Consider the following 17,256-nt stretch of genomic DNA (forward strand, 5'->3'; position numbering starts at 1 on the left):
TTACAAGTGGGTCACTGTAATGGATGGTGTTAAATTTGAATTCAATGATCTAATATCATTGTATAAGAAAAACGATTCTGAGCGAAAACGGTCCGTCAGTCTATGATATTACCAAGTATATTTGATGATATTATAGTGAATAAAGTAATTTATATATAACCTATTTACGTGGAACCTTGTTTTAAATTTTTAATCCTTAGCTACAAAAGTTGAACATTTTATAAATATATAACTACAAAATAATTATTAAATTATAAATTTGATAAATGTTGTCAAAAATTGAGCCTATGTATTTTTAATATTTTTTAACTGCTATTAGAACGATATATCAGCAGTCTTATATTAAATTTTCACGCTTTTTTACCCAACAAATAAAATTTTATTGATATTTATAGAAAAAAAAACTAAAATAATTGAAAACTGACTATGTCCGGAAACAGCTCAAAAAGAATCAAATTATTTTCAAAATTTTATCGTGTATAGAAAATGCTAATACCTATAAATATTCAGTGAAATTTTCAAGTATCTACAGTCATACGTTTTTTAATTACAACAAAATAAGAAAATCGTTACATGAGAAATCGAGTGAATATCAAATGTTGTAAAAATATGAATTTCAAACGTTCATAAAAATTTAATTTGACTTTCTTGTAGACATTTTTTTTTTTGATATAGGTAGGTAAACTTATGGATAATCTTGTATTACATTTTCGAATCTTAGATTGAAAAAGAAAAATTTTTATGAATTCTCAACTCAATAAATAATTTGATAATTTTCGTGATTTTTCCGTATTTTGTCAATATTTGAACTTTAAATGCTTATAAATAAAAACCGTGACTAAGGATTTTTAATTTTTTTCATCTGGCTTTGAAACAATAACCTAGGAACCTTCTATTAAATTTTCAAGCTTTTTTAACCAACAAATAACATTTTATTGATATTTATAGAAAAAAAAACTAAAATAAAATGGAAACTGAAAATGTCCGTAAACAGCTCAAAATAAGTCAAAATATTTGGAAAATGTTATGGTGTATAGAAAATGATAATATAAGCATTCAGTCAAAATTTAATGTACCTACGGTCATTTGTTTTAGAGTTGCACCAAAAACCAAAATCGATTTTCTCGAAAACGTTCCCGTTTTTCCTTTGTTTTTTACGTCGCTTTTGAAAACTACTGGGAAAATTTTAATTTTGACCCCCCATAGTACCAACTAAATTCACTTTCCTATCAGAAAAGTTTCTGTTAAAGAAAATTCAAGCACTTTTACTGTCCTAAAAGGTGATGACAGACACAAAAAAAAAAAATAAAAAAAAAACACACATCATTGTAAAATCGATATATACATCGCTACCCTCAGAATCTAAAAAAAAAAATTGGAAGTGTCTCTGCTGAGTGCTGAACAGTAGGTTACAAGTGGGTGACTGTTATGGATAGTGTTAAATTTGATTCAATGATATAATATCATAGTATATGAAAAACGATTTTAAGTCGAGACGATTTGTCAGCCTAGGATATTGTATAACATATTTATATTGATATTATTATATATTATTAATACCATAGCCCTTTAAGTTGAATTATTATTACTTGTTTATTATCGTATTTGTATATGATAATATATTTTAGACGTTTCAATTACCCACGAATAATATTTTTAAAATAGGCATATGTATATATTACAAGTAACAACGAATTAAGAACGATATTGCAAAAAATAATTGCTGGAAATCATTAGTTTTTAACTGAAAACGACAGGGAAGTCTGAACTTGGCGGTCAGTCTTATTTTTAAGTTATATATATTATAACTAATTGAAATTTTTGGTATTTTCATATGTACCCGGTGTACCACACTGCGCTTGCTCGAACAATTAAAATCAAAAACATCCCTCGACTTGTTATGTAAAACCACCATGGTGGTGGGTGTCAGAATTATTTTTGCATCATCAATTTTAAAACGTTGATTTACTCAGATTAAAAAAAAAATTAATTTGTAATACTTAAGCTCGGTAAACTTTAAGCGTTGTACGGGTGCGTAAAACACCGAAAATCGTGAACTTCGTAAGGCTATACCATAAAACCAATGATTTGCAGGTAGTCGAATTTTGGACAAGTACCTACATAGGTAACTTATAATAATTCATATTGTAAATTAATTAGGTACCAAAAAAATATAACTTCTCAAACACTTTGTCTATTGGCACTGGCGGGAGAATGTATTAGAATGTCTATAAACTTGCGGACCAGTTTGTATAGTTAAATTTGGCATGCGAACTATAATTGAAATAGAAAACCAGAATTGGTGCATTGCAGATCACAAAGATTTCTGTAAAAAAACATACGATTTATAAATATACCGTATAGGTATACTGAGTACTTATATAATAATATATAAGTTCTTTGGATTTATCATAGTAAATAATATATTTTATGATATCTATGGCAATCGTCAATTGTCGAAATTCGTCGGCGACGGTTAACAATTCTATTAATTTCAGCAATACTATTGTATTATAAATATAATATATTGTATATTTTGATTTCAGTGAACAAAAAAATAATAGGCCACAAATAGGTATAAACGGACAGTTCGTTAAACCGGATAAGTTGTAACACAAACTCGCAAATTTCGTTTTTTTCATAAAATATTTCGATACTTTCAAGTTTCAGCTCATCGGAGTGAGATGATTAGATAAAGATGGATGAAGATAGCTGTTTCTTCGGCGATGGCGGCACTCTAGCTATACGTTTCACCGGAAGAGTAGATGTTTACGAGTAAGTTTGTTTTCATATTATTACCTACTATATTACATTTACTTTTTAGACTTAAATTAAATATTTATTGCCACGGACAATCTGTTAACTACGTGACGTAGAAGCATTTATAAGTTTAATCCCAATAGCGCAATGTATAAAATACGCGAGACCGTCTTCGTTTCACCACGCCAAGTTTAATACGCACCTTTTTGCATGTTATACTATACGCCGGGTATCACCTTAGGTTTGCGCGAAGTATTTAAAACAATATAATGTTATTAATCTTTATATTTTATATTTTTATATACATAAATACATTATACACCTCATATATTTTATTAGTATACTTACACCTTTTTTAGTGTAGTTTATACCCTAGATAGCTATAGATATAGGTATTAAATGTCTTGCAATTATATATTTTACTATAATTATCAATTTCATTATAATATAATATAACAATACACTCTAAATTAAATTAGTTGTTATCAAGACAGACAATCTTAAAACAAACTCTTTTCTGAACGTCTTCAAAACGTATTATGCTTAAAAAAAATTGCACAGTTGTCGTAGCAGTCAGTTGCTAGATCAACCCGTGTGACATCAAATAGGAATTATTCTTGTTTTTTTAAATAGTTTTTTCGAAAAATATATGTAACATGTATAGCTCATACAATTATGAATTTATAGTTAATGGAAACGCGGATGTTTATACTTCATAGATATTTTTTTAGTTAATAATCGTGTAAATAATTTGATTAAACAATAAGGTGCTTACCTACTCATCACTAGTATCAATTTTATTATATTACGTGTAAAATCACCAACACAAGGTGCAGACTGCGTTTAAAAAATTAAAAACATAAAATAAAATATAAAATAATGTTGTAGTAGAAGCTGGAAACTGTAGTTTATTTTAATTTATAATCCAATTAATGTAACCGAGAATGTAACTATTAAATTCAAAATTGAATGATTATTCAGAGATCACTTTGGGATAAATGTAAATTAAATTAAAAATAATTAAAAAACATTTTGTGAAAGGAACAAGATTACTGCTAATATTTAAGTCTTAATTATTATTAACAAATAAATACAAATAATAGATTTTTTAATAGCTTTTTACTATTAACATTCAGTGTAAATATAGTTTCTGATCGACTTACCAATATGTAATAAACCTATATGTAATAAAATAATTATTCATATCAAATATTCCTAACAATTTAATGCAAGGATTCTCATAAATTGATCAGCAGCCTTAAAACACCAAAAATACATTTGTACATCATTTACAAAATTTTAGTTCCCTATTATGGTGTAGGTATTAATACAAACAATAAATTGCTATTCGAAAACACAATTTCGTATACCTATTATTATTTACTAAATACCTACAATTAAATTAAACTAAAAATAAACATATGATTACAAACTGAGTGTCTATAATATAATATTATATATGAAAATTGAATCTTTATTACGAATACTTATCGTTTACACAGACCACAAGTAAAAATAAATAAAAATATTAAAAAAAGAAACACACATCATTGTAAAAATATAGTTGGTATTATAGTATTTGATGAATTTACTATTACGTTTAATTAAATTGATAAACGAAAATAATAATTTAAATAATACCTATATCATATTATTATAATTCAAATTCAAAATTATAAACTATTTTGGTTTATTGTCATATCAAATTTCAATGAACAAATTGGACCTTAACATAGAACTCTTTGATATAAAAAGTTGAATTATATTATATCCATGGATTCATCATATTGACGTACCTAGTATAATATCTATCATTTATTTATTTAATCTATGGCAAATCTCAAAGTCATTGCAGAAGACACAGTCGATTAAAAATTCTAAAATTTCAATAAGCAAAGAAGATATGAGCAAAAAACTTACTGCGTTTCGTATAATTTTATTTTTCATAAATCACAATATTCTAAGTTCTGGCTGTATTCTGGAGCGTTTGCTCATGGGCGTCGCAGTTCACACACGTCACGGATTCCGCCGAAGGAGTCGATAATTAAAGTAAGTTTGTTTTTATATTCTTTTGGGGCTTAAATTTACTTTTAAGACTTAAAACAAATATTTAATTTCACGAAAAATGTGCTATCCAAGTGTTGTAGGCGCATATTTTAGTTCCGGACTAGAAATGTATAAAATACGCGAGACATAAACGTCGTTGTCGTTTTCCCAGTCCCTGTTTGTAGAATATTTATAATTAATAGGTGCATACCTCTATACAGGGTACTTAATATAAATATTTAAATATTTTGGTTTAATTTATAGAAATATATGTTATGACTTATAACTGATAATAGTAATATGATACAATTTTAATTAATAACTGGTAATTTTTTTTCCAAATACAACGTTATAAGTTATAGGTAACTATTGTTCACCTAATATCTATATTCTATATCATAGGGATTAGGGATGTATAACCATGTACACATAAAAGTATATTCACGGAATGGTCAACTGCCTATCCTGACGTGTGCGCACTTATGAATAATATACCTACTCATATACTCGTATAGGTATATAAATATACCTATATAAATAGTGTAATACTATATACACGAATGTGTTACCTATTATGTCCCTAAAAGTTCAACAGTTATTATTATATTTATTTATTTTTTAAATATAGGTAGGTACATTACAAGACTCTAATTAAAATCACATTTTTTTTTTATTTTTTTGAACACAATGTTTTAAAAATTATTAATTAATATATAATTTATTGGTATAGTACTAAATAAATTAATGAAATAAAACAAACACAACTACTTTAATTATTAGTAATAATAATATATCCACGTATAAATTATTAAAATACAAAACGAACAAACGAAAAACGATTCTGAGCAAAGATATCGTTAACTAATAAATAATATTGAGATTAAAGTAATTTATTTTTTCGGTAGAAAATCGGTATAAATATGAATTATAAATATTTTTTTTATTTTCATACCATGACGCGTGTGTGAAAAATTGTTTATATTAAGTGTTTAAGATGTTAGATTTCGGTTCGGCTGATTGTCCACCCCCTCACTCTTCAGCATCAATGCATCAGAAATTATTATTTATAATATTTAAATATAAACTGCATTTTCTGAATTTTCTAAAACATTGCTTTCCAAGCAAAGAATTCGTTTCATATATTATCAACAAATTGAAAAATGAAATTAGAACATTTCGCACTGCTGAAAGAATAGTGACACAACTCAAAAAACACAACCGTTGGTAATCAATTATTTAAGGTTTACAAAAGACATAACAATTCATATTTGTATTAGTTTTTTATGATGTTTTTATAGAATAATGTTAACAACATTGTTTTTAATAATACTTAGTGGATGATAGTTTGGATGTATTATTATTGATGTTATCAACAAATGTTTGAAAACATTTTGACTTGTGTCACTATGACTGAAATAATCATTTTTTTCCATATATGTCTCTTTTGAGTAGTACATAAACATGTAAATTAAAATTAGAAATTATATTAATTACAATAAGGCCATTTTTAAAACTTAACCATGCATTTATGTTAGGTAATTAAAAAATAAATTAACAACAGTAATACAGTTAACATATTGTTTTATTTAAACAGTATCATTAAATAAAATAAACATTTATAAACTCATAATAGAATCAAATAAAAATAATAACATACCTATTATAATATAAAGAAGGCAACTTGCAATAAGACAATTTAATTTTCTGGTTAAAGAATGATTATTAAGAAATAAAGTTAAGACTGTAAGCTATTATAAAAATCATGGTATATGTTTGGTATGTAGTTATCGTCACACAGTGACATCAGATCCCGTTTCTTATTGACTGAAATTTTGTTTTTTTGTGTATAAGCTTGTTTTAATGTGTAATTAGCAAGTGATGGGTTTCTGCCACGAGTTCCACTATGGTATAAATTAATTTTTTTGAATTCTGTATCCGAATAACTGGTTTTGTATACAATTGTATTTGGTTGTGCTTTTTCTACTCTCAACACTTTGATATCATTCCAAATTACTTTTTCTCCATCATAATTTATAGAAAAATTTTTCTTATTATATTCTGTAATGTTTTTTATATCATAAAAATCAGAATACCCTAATTCTTTAACCTTAAATGGGTTTCCTGATTTTTTGGCAGTTTGAATTAATGATACATATTGTGTTGGCAAGTAAATAGGCCCAGATTTTAAGGATTTTTTAATTTGTTTCTCTATGACAGAATGTGCTGTGTCTCCTTCATTTTGAGTATGTCCAACTACTAAAAACTTGTGAGTAATCAAATTAATATCCATATTTGTAGTGGCGTACAAGTATAATGATGTTATAAATTTATTTTTGTTTTGCCCAGCACAGTTATCCGAGTAAAAAATTACTTCAGTTTTTCCATTGTTACATTCAGATTTTAAGAATTTTATTATAGATGTTCCAATTTCATTAACTCCTTTTTTTGCTTCACCTTCATTCCAAACATAACAAAATGATTGTTTTCTCGCAATATCAGATATAGTAAAATTGTAAGTGGATAATTTAGATTTATAATAAAATAAAGATACTTCACCTCTAGGGGTTGGAAGTACAGCCTGAAGGTCATAGCATGCTAATAATATGTTACTTCTAATTATATCATTTAAAGCCAGCCAACTGTTTATCATTTTCTTTTTCTGTTCTACTTAGATTTTTTTCTGACAAATGTAGCTGATAATTTTCATCTTAAAGTACTTTTTCAACGTCATCCGCATTTTTGTATGATTCACAATGAGAACATTGGTTTTTTTTTTGGGAACAAAAAAAGAAATATTAAACTCTGTATTAAAAATTCTTGAGTACATGGTTAAATTAGCTATTTTTTCTTGAGGATATTGTTCTTCTTTCCTGAGAGATGAATAATCTCTATGTAAGTCAGCCAAAGATTTTCCACCTTCAATATACTCTTACTAGTTGTTTGTGCTCTTAAATAATGGCTTTCAATACGAGGTATAGAGTTTATGTGGTCTTAAACACTTTGTTTAATTGCAAAGTCAAGTTTTTTTTATGGTTTTTATGTTTTCCACGTTTATCTTCCTTAATAAATCCATAGTTGTTTAGTCTTGAAATAACTGTTCGAATTGGTCTATCACTAATAGCAAGTGTATTTTTGAAAAATAATTTACAGACTCTATGTTTAATATTATTTATACAAAAGTTATATGAATAATTTAAGTCTCTAGTTACTGTATGAGGATACCTATATTTAGGTACATTGCCAGGTTCAATGCATTTAGATAAAAAATCTCTTTGTCTATCTACATTTCCTAACTGCCAGTAAGAATTGAATAGTTGTTGTCTACTTATTTCACTTATAGACAATGAGCATTTTAGTCTTCAGATATTTCCACAAGCTAATTGTATTTCTTTAGCATTTATTAATTTTTTTTTATTAGCTGTATGATACGACTGGCCCATATTTCTCTTTTTTTTTTATGCTTCTTTTAGTGAACCAAAACTTTTCCTTTTTTTACTTTTAAGAAGTACAACTTCATTTTCAATTTGATCAGAATTAGAATTATGATGTAGAATATTATTTTCAATAATATTAGTAAACTCAGGTGTTTGATCAGCAATGTTAGTTATCGAAGTTACTCCATCATTATTTGTTGCACTGTTGAATATAATAATGTTATCATTATTATGATTTTCAAAATGTTGAAATTCTTCAGAACATTGATTAGGAATATCATTTTGAAATACATTGCCGGATTCATAGTTGTCAATTTCCCCAATCAAAATATTATTATTTGAAGTTATTGAATTAATATTAATTTGACTTCCCGTGATATGATTTTCTATAACTCCATCATTAATTTGACCAAAAATTGTATTACCTTCATCTGAAATGTTCCATAGATCTGATTGATCTTTTCCCACTAATTTGCATGGAGTAAGTGTATGGTAAGATTTAGGTGATGAATCGCCCATATAAACATTTTGGGGGTCTTGTAACCATGCCTCTACCTTTTCAACCTAAAAGTAGTAAGATTTTTATTATTAATACCTACTCATATTATGTAATATTAACCATTATTTATTAAGTTTAAAATGTATTATTGGGAGAAGTCCCTCTCAAATAATAACCAGTCTCCTCAAATTTAAAAAACATTGCTGACAACCATGTAGGTACAGTAATGTATATGGTAGTTGTTTATCTTTTTAGATTTTTAAGAATTTTTTCTTTGCTCAAGTGACTTAAAGTTTTAGTATATACCTACCTACAGAGCCTTTATATATAACTATTGTAAAATTATTATCTAGGCTCTGTATACCTACATATTATATAATACATGTAAATAATTACATAATTTATATTTAGGTACATAAACACATGTTAATATGTTATTTATTTTAAATAAATTACATTTAAAATTGTACAAAAAACAGAAGAAGTATTTGAATATTGAATCTAACTTAATTTTTAAAAAATATAAGGGGCTCATAATAGTTTATTATAATACATAATTACATAAATAATAATTAATTGTATACATCAGAAAATGTACTTACAGTGTTTGGAAGCTCATAGTAATTATAAATTTATTTTTTGATGCTAATTTCTCTGATCGCATTTGTTTGACGTTGATACTATTATACTCCTGCAGATCAATTATAATTATAAAAATGTGTTACTTTTTGTATATTTAATTTAGTGAGTGATTAAAATAATATCATAGATATAACTTACTTGTTGGCTACTTTGTCCAAGTTTAACCATAAGTTTGGCTCTACTACTCTTCATGTTGAATTATGTAGTTAATATTAAAAGACTTATTAAATTACACAAAATATGTACTTCAATCAATGATCAAATAAATTATAATACAACAATACAACATAGACATTAAGACAAGCAAGCATATTATTATCAAAAATATAATGTTATTATACCTAATCGAACAACTGAAAATGTATGATACAATAGGTACCTACTAGACTTTTTATTTGCTGATATTTGTTACTGATAATATTATGTGTTTATAATTTTATACCACTATAATTATTAGTGGTTATAAATTGTATACATAGACCACAGTAAATAGATTATCAGATCAAGATGTTTATAAATGATAATACAAAATCTATGATAATATAAATTGAGTAATGTGAATTTAGCATGTTATATAATATTATTATCCCTCATAATATTATTGTAATAATAATAGTATATCTAATTTGTGCTATTTATATAATTTTAAAATTAAATTCTCTAATTGAAGATAAGGATACATATACGTCTAATACCTACTATATTATTATCCAAGTCACTAACCACTAGCTTCCACACTATAAAGGTTGAATAAAAATTGTAAAACTATAATACAATGTGTCGTTTTACTGTACATAATATTGTGTCAAATGAATCAGGAATAGTGTCACAACTCAAAAAATAAAAATGATTTTGAGTTGTGACACTATTCTTGCACGAAAGTAATGGAAAACGTTTGGCAAGAATAATGACATAGGTATTACAGTTTTTAAGTCAGTTCGAGTGAAATAACATATTTTAATCACATAAACTAAAATAAAGAGCGGAGCACTTTATATTAGAATCAATGAAAATCCGAAAATCAACAATTTTGAGTTGTGTCACTATTCTTTCAGCAATGCGATTTATATGGGATAAAGTCAATTTTATAAAAACTTATTAGAAAAAAATTAAATACAATTAAATAAAGGTAATTTTTTTTCTTATATTTCTATTTTTTTACGTACCCATTATGTTCGATACTATAACTTCAGTTATAGAAAACAACACTTGCCAATATGGAATTACCGTCGAATTTTTTTATTTTAAAATATTAAATAGCATCTGATCGACTGATGTGCTATAATGAAACTCAAAATATAACGAATACACTACCTATACACTTATCTAAATTCTATTTTATATTCGTTTAAATTGGACTTTTAATTTTTCTGGCCATTTTATTAAGCTTTGTAGTATAAGTGCATTAAATCGTATTTTTAAGGCATTTTTCTTATTTTTAATGCATTTAAATCCACGTCCTATTTATAATTTAACGTTATTTTGTATATACCAATCGATTAGTGTACACAATAAAAAATATAATATTATTGATGGGTTAATAGGTTGATAACTATTATGTAGGTAGGTACGGTTTTGTACGTTCAATGTATCGTTCTTAATTCATAAAGTAGCTAAATGAGTCAAATGATTTTGTCAAGGGGTGGGGGGGGATTTGACTGATTTTTTAACATGCACTATGTCAAGGGCTCTTAACCTAAGGGGCGCACCACTCTAAGGATGAGTGACACAATTTCGTAAGGGGGGGGGGGGGGGGGGACGTGAAAATGTTTAAAAAAAAACACGAATTTATTTAGTTATTTTGTTATTTAGGTAATACATATTAATTAATAGGTATTTCTTAAATTTTTTTTATTATCTTATTTGAAACATTATTTTTAAATATTGGGATCAATAAAACTATTTTTATATAATTACTATTTTATATCAATTAGAATTTGTTTATAAACCAAGTAATAAATAAATGGTTACCAAGTAAAGAAACCGTTATCTATATTATAAATTTGAATTCAATGTCACGATAGTTTTAGTTTTCGTTAAATGTGAAACATACATTTTCTATGCATACGGGATACGGGCATTAAATATTTGGGTTTTAAGAGAACACCTCAAACGTACATTTTATTTTGGGGGTTTTACGGAATATACCTATAGGAAATTTTCTTCAAATTTTCACATTTCACTATCTGATATTGTGATATTATTTGTACCTAGGTTATGTTTCTGTTTTAGAATCGATCGATATGTTACCTAGGTATATCACATTCTTTAATTTAAATTCTGGTAGTCGAGTATTGGACAAGTACCTACGTAACTTATAATTCGTATCGTAATTTAATTACTAAAGAAATATAATTTCCTAGTGTCTAGGGCCACCGGCAGCAGAATGCTTTATAGAATGTCTATAAACTTGTGGTCTAGTATATGGTTAAAATTGGCATGCGACCAACAACTGGGGGCTTGTTTTGGAAAATTTAAATGATCTAATAAAGGTTCATCTCATTATTTGAATTAAATTAATTTTTAAGCGATTGTTGTGTTACTCAATTTTTTAATTTATTTCATTCAACACACTCGTCTCAGTTTTCTAGTACCTCTAGATTTCTCACAAAATTCATATTGATCATCTCACAGCTTTCATATTCGAAACCAAAAAAATATGTATTTTTATCTTATTTCAATCTTTTTCATCGAACACCATTATATATTACAGATCATAAAGATACTAGTATTGTATACTAGATACGTTTCAATTAGCGAGATGTAGAGAGAGATGGAGATGGAGCTAGATGTAGACGGATGAAGATAGCTGTTTCTTCGACGACAGCGTGTGCTGCAGTACAGCTAGGTTTCACTGGAAGATTCGATGTTTATGCGTAAGTTTGTTTTTATATTATTTTGGTCTTACATTTACTTTTTAGACTTGAATTAAATATTTATTGTCGCGGAAAATCTGTTAACTAAGTAACGTAGAAGCATATACGTTTACTACTGCCTACCAAAGGCGCAATGTATAATAATAATAAATTATACGCCAGTCCGAACAATCCAAACGCTGTCTTACTCGTATTCGAGTTCTAGTTGATAACTGACTTGTGAATAAATGTAATTTTTGTTAGGTATAAAAATAAAACTAATAAATCCTTGAATACAACATTTAAAAATACAAACTCTGTGTAATAAAAATTAATATTAGGTATTTATTGGTAGGTTTATATAATATCTGTAGACTGTAACGCATAGGTAATTAGAATATTGTAGAACATTTTACTGCATAAGATGCTTGTTATTTCAGAAATGGCATTCGTCAGCGAACATTTTCAAACTGGGAATAATATATCATAAGCAGATTGAAATGTGTGAACGTTTCAGTGTTTCGAAGACTAAGTTTCGTAGCAGATTTTGATTCCATCACGGGGTATGTATTTTCTTATTTCTCAGTAGGTTTTTTTTTATTATAGTTAATTGATCAGGGGATGTATTGCCCAAAAATTTTCAATATTTGTATTGTTACTATACTGGTATAACACTATTCGGGCTATCAATAAAGTCGTGTTCAAAATTAGAAAATTGGTGAGGTATGATATTTTTTTAAGCAATTCATTCGAGTAGGGAATTCGCTCAATGATATTTAAATATTTTCACCGATAATCAAGTACGAAGACTTGTAGGTAACTAGAGACTGAGTGAATAGGAATTAGGAGGTGTGTGATATGGCGAAGATAAGGAAATGGGTCAACAGGATTTCAGAATGTTTGGTGTATGAAAGGGAAAGATGAAAAAGAAATGTAAGGTTAGGGTAGGTAAGTGGAGTGAGAGTAGCAGATATGAGAATAATAAGTAAGGTGTTAAGGTACAAAGGAGATAGAATAAGAAATTAATTAATTAAGGGTAGTGTAGGGTAGTGTACATATTATAGTGAGAACAAGAGAGAATAGGTTTAGGTGGTTCGGTCACTGTATGATAAGAGATAGTGTGAGTGGCTATAGAAGTTAATTTAACGGAGAAATGATGGGCGAGAAGACTGAAGAAGAGATGGATAGACAGAATACCGATCATATGGAGGTGTGGAATGAGAGTGGCTGAACCTGTATATAGCTGTGAGAGACGGGGGAAGAAAAAGTGTAAAGGTAGAATAGTTATGTTAACAATGCCGAATACGTAGGAAAAGATCTTGAATTGCAAAGGCCCTATTGACTCTATGGCTTCAACTAACCATAGGTTTACCTAACTAACCTTCTTATGACTCATTAGGACACTTTGAATAAAAAGATCCTGAGTTGCAACCTGCAAACTTAAGTGTTTGATTATCAAGTTGATCCTTTGATTTGCTGACACCTTAATCCATGCTATGGATGAAGCCCATAGATAATAAAGATATGGATAGTCCACAGGGGAAAGCAATTGAAGCTCCTTTATATTGATAGTCGATGGTCGATACTCGATTTAAGTATACTTTATTTGGCCTCAATTTATTGTTCCCCTCGAAGACCGCTGATAAGACCACGATATGATGGAGCCATACCCAGCTCACTCGTGTAAACTGGTTGCCGGTTGGGATGTCAGCGCACTATTTGTTTTCCATCTTTGACCCACGTGTAGCATACCAAATGTACGATTAAGAAAACACTAAAATGATTGGGTCAGAGAGAGAAATAAATAGTGCGCTAAAAATCTGACATCCTCTTAGTGCTATCAAGTTGAAGAAGCAGTTGATTGTTGACAGTTTGACATTTGAAGAGCGAATGTGTCAAACGTTCTATGTGCCAAAAACCAAAATGTTCAGGAAACACAAAAAACAATACAACATTCAATATAATATATTATAATATTGTGTAAAAATATATGTTATATATTAACATAACATTTATAGCCTAGTTAAGTTCAATTATTATAATTATCATTTAATATTAGTTAAAATTAAACATTTGCTAATGACAGTTCCAAGTGCCAAATCATATAATATTAAAACTCTAAGTGCCAAATGGTGTGATTATTGTTCCAAGTAACAATATTTTATTGGAAATAACAGAGAATTATTCTTTATTATATTAATATAACAAAATTACGACTTTAACGTAAAATAAACATATTTTCTTCATTAGGTCATTGAAAATTTAAGAAACATTATCTTTTTAAGTATTACATATTGATAAATAAAATAACAAACTGAATAAAAATTTAAAAAAAACTCTTGATTAAACTTTATATCGACTTGATACATTTTAGAACGTAAAATAAACATATTTCCTTCACTTCAGAATATAACAAATAATAGACATAATAAATTAACAAATCTAATTGAAATTTATGGGCACATAGAACATATTATGGCACAAGGCACATAGAACGCACATGTGACAATAGGCATACCACATGGAACGGACGCCATCTATGAACGCAATTTTAAACTAGTAATAAATCGAATTGGCACTTGGAACCCATACAGGATTATTGCCTTTGGCACATAGAACATAAATCAGACATAAAACAATTTTTCATTTTTTTGGCACATAGAACGTTGGACACATTTGCTCTTGTTAAATTTTAACATTAACTGTGGTAGGTATTATGATTGGAAGTAAAAGTAATTAGCAGGGCTGTGAATTTAATGCAATGAAAAAGTGTTAAATATTTGCCTGCATGTATGCACTAAAAACAGGCAAATATATGCACTGAAATATTAAAAAATATGCACTTAAAATTCAAAAAAATACGTTTTTATTAAAATTTTTTTAAATTAATAAATTATAATACAAATTGGTTTACAAAAAAAATTCTTTATTTACACACTTGGTAGGTAGGTATGTAGGTAGGTAACGGATGAACCGAAAATATAAAAACATTTTAAGAAAATAAGCTTAAATACGAAGAAATCATGAAAACATGCAATTATATTAACTAACCCAAAAAAAAACGCATATTGGTAACGGTGTTGTAATAATAGGGATCTTCCAAAAAAAATACGTACTAATAGTTCAAACAAATCATAAAAGCCAACTGTAATAAATATTAATTCATGAAAAAGTATATTAAAAAGCATTATTATTATTATAAATGAAACAAAACTATGAACTATGGACCGCGACATAATATAGGTATTTCTATATTTTTAGCTCCATAATTTCTGTTAAAATATTAGGAAAATGTATTAAGTACCGTATAAGTGCTAAATTTGAGCTATTACTTAAAATATTATATTCATAACAAATTATCATAGAAGGTTAGGTACTGTTATTCCACATACGTATTAGAGTTTAATATAACTACAACATTCTAGTAGAGTCGGATAAAATTTGGTTCCACGACTTTGATCATACAAACTTTAAATACTAAACTATGGGTCTGAAATTTAGTTTATATAGATCTAAATAATCCAAAACATATATTGCTTCAAAATATAAAAATAAAATGTCTTGTATTGTACTACGTAGGTAACTTTCCAAAAAAAAAACTAAAAAAAATCATACTTTAAATCTATGTAGGTATAATATACGTATATTGCAATAAATGTTCAAATGTTTACTATAGTACATTATAAAAAATTAACTTAAGTTCAATATAATACATTATAACAGGTGTTCAAATAAACATTTCATACCAAAAATTTTGTTAATTCACACAGTCTCTCTTCAATTTTAAATTTTTCTTCAAATTATCTACAAAATATAAATGTTTAGTAAATTGGTAGACTTGATTAAGTAATTAATCATTTATCTAAAAGAGATGTGCCGGGTCGCCACATTACTATATCGAGGGGCCATGGTGCAAGTGTCGTCCATAAATATCATAACATATATTGTATTAGTTACAAACTCTTGAATCAAGAGTTATGTTTGAGGATTTAATTAATTTCCTAAAAGGAAATGTTTCAAGGTTGCCTCAGTAAGTTGAGGAAATATAGAAGGTTCTTATATCATATAGTTTTATCAAAGTATGATTGGGTTAGCCACAGTCTTGTGTAAATTATATTGTCTTATGTTTTCCCAATCTAATAATACAAAATACCGAAAATTAATGAAATCACAAATATTAGTACAATAGAGAGACTGTGCATTGATTTACAAATTTGTCTTAAATTTACTTTTTGCATAGAGAATAATATGAAGGTGGGCTGGGCTTAGATGCTGATAAATCATCAATAGAGACTCGTTGATCGCTTTTATGTGCTTCAAATTGTTTACACGTAGGGTTCTAAAAATTCATGAAATTTATTTTTGTGAAATATTTCATTTTAATGAAAAATTAAATTAAATATTTTTTTTTTTAAATTGTAGTAAGAAATACAGTTAATTTTTACTTAGTAAGGTAGATATTTATTGCCTTTGTGTATAAGTATAATATACCTATATGGCTATACAATATGAATCTTAATGTATACATATAAGTATATAAGATATAAAATATTAAAATATATATACATTTATTATAATGTAATGTATATGAAATATGAATATATTGATATAATGATTATGATATATCCTTATCAGTATATCACTTAAAGTATTGTTTTTTGAGTTCAAATAAAAAACAAATTCATGAAATATAATAATTGGTATATAAATAATAAATAATAATTATAAAACTTTAAAAGTATTAACAAAAATAAACCTCTCTTTGGCAACTGTGTATGATTTAAAAATGAAAATAATAAATATAAAATTAAAATAAAACCTATAGTATATTAGATATAAATCAAAATATATAATAAAATAGGTATAAAACTAAAAGTTAATATTTTTGAGATTTAAAATTTTATTTTTAATTCGGATGATACCTCATTAAAAAAACTATCTATACCAGATCTTGATCCTTCATCATTTGAATCAATTGAATCTGTTTCTATTTCCAAATCACTAATTGAGTTTTTTGTTT

General features: G+C 27.0%; 1 long non-coding RNA gene across 1 annotated transcript; it reads right to left on the reverse strand.

The window, feature by feature from the left end:
• Positions 1-7,389: 7,389 nt before the first annotated feature.
• On the reverse strand, positions 7,390-9,645 carry LOC132952902 (uncharacterized). Its single transcript, XR_009665533.1, has 3 exons — positions 9,520-9,645; positions 9,342-9,430; positions 7,390-8,804 (listed from the first exon to the last, which is right to left on the reverse strand). It is a non-coding gene; the product is annotated as an uncharacterized LOC132952902 (long non-coding RNA).
• Between the last annotated feature and the right edge of the window lie 7,611 nt (positions 9,646-17,256).

This window comes from Metopolophium dirhodum, chromosome 9 (genome assembly GCF_019925205.1).
Source record: "Metopolophium dirhodum isolate CAU chromosome 9, ASM1992520v1, whole genome shotgun sequence".
NCBI lineage: Eukaryota > Metazoa > Arthropoda > Insecta > Hemiptera > Aphididae > Metopolophium > Metopolophium dirhodum.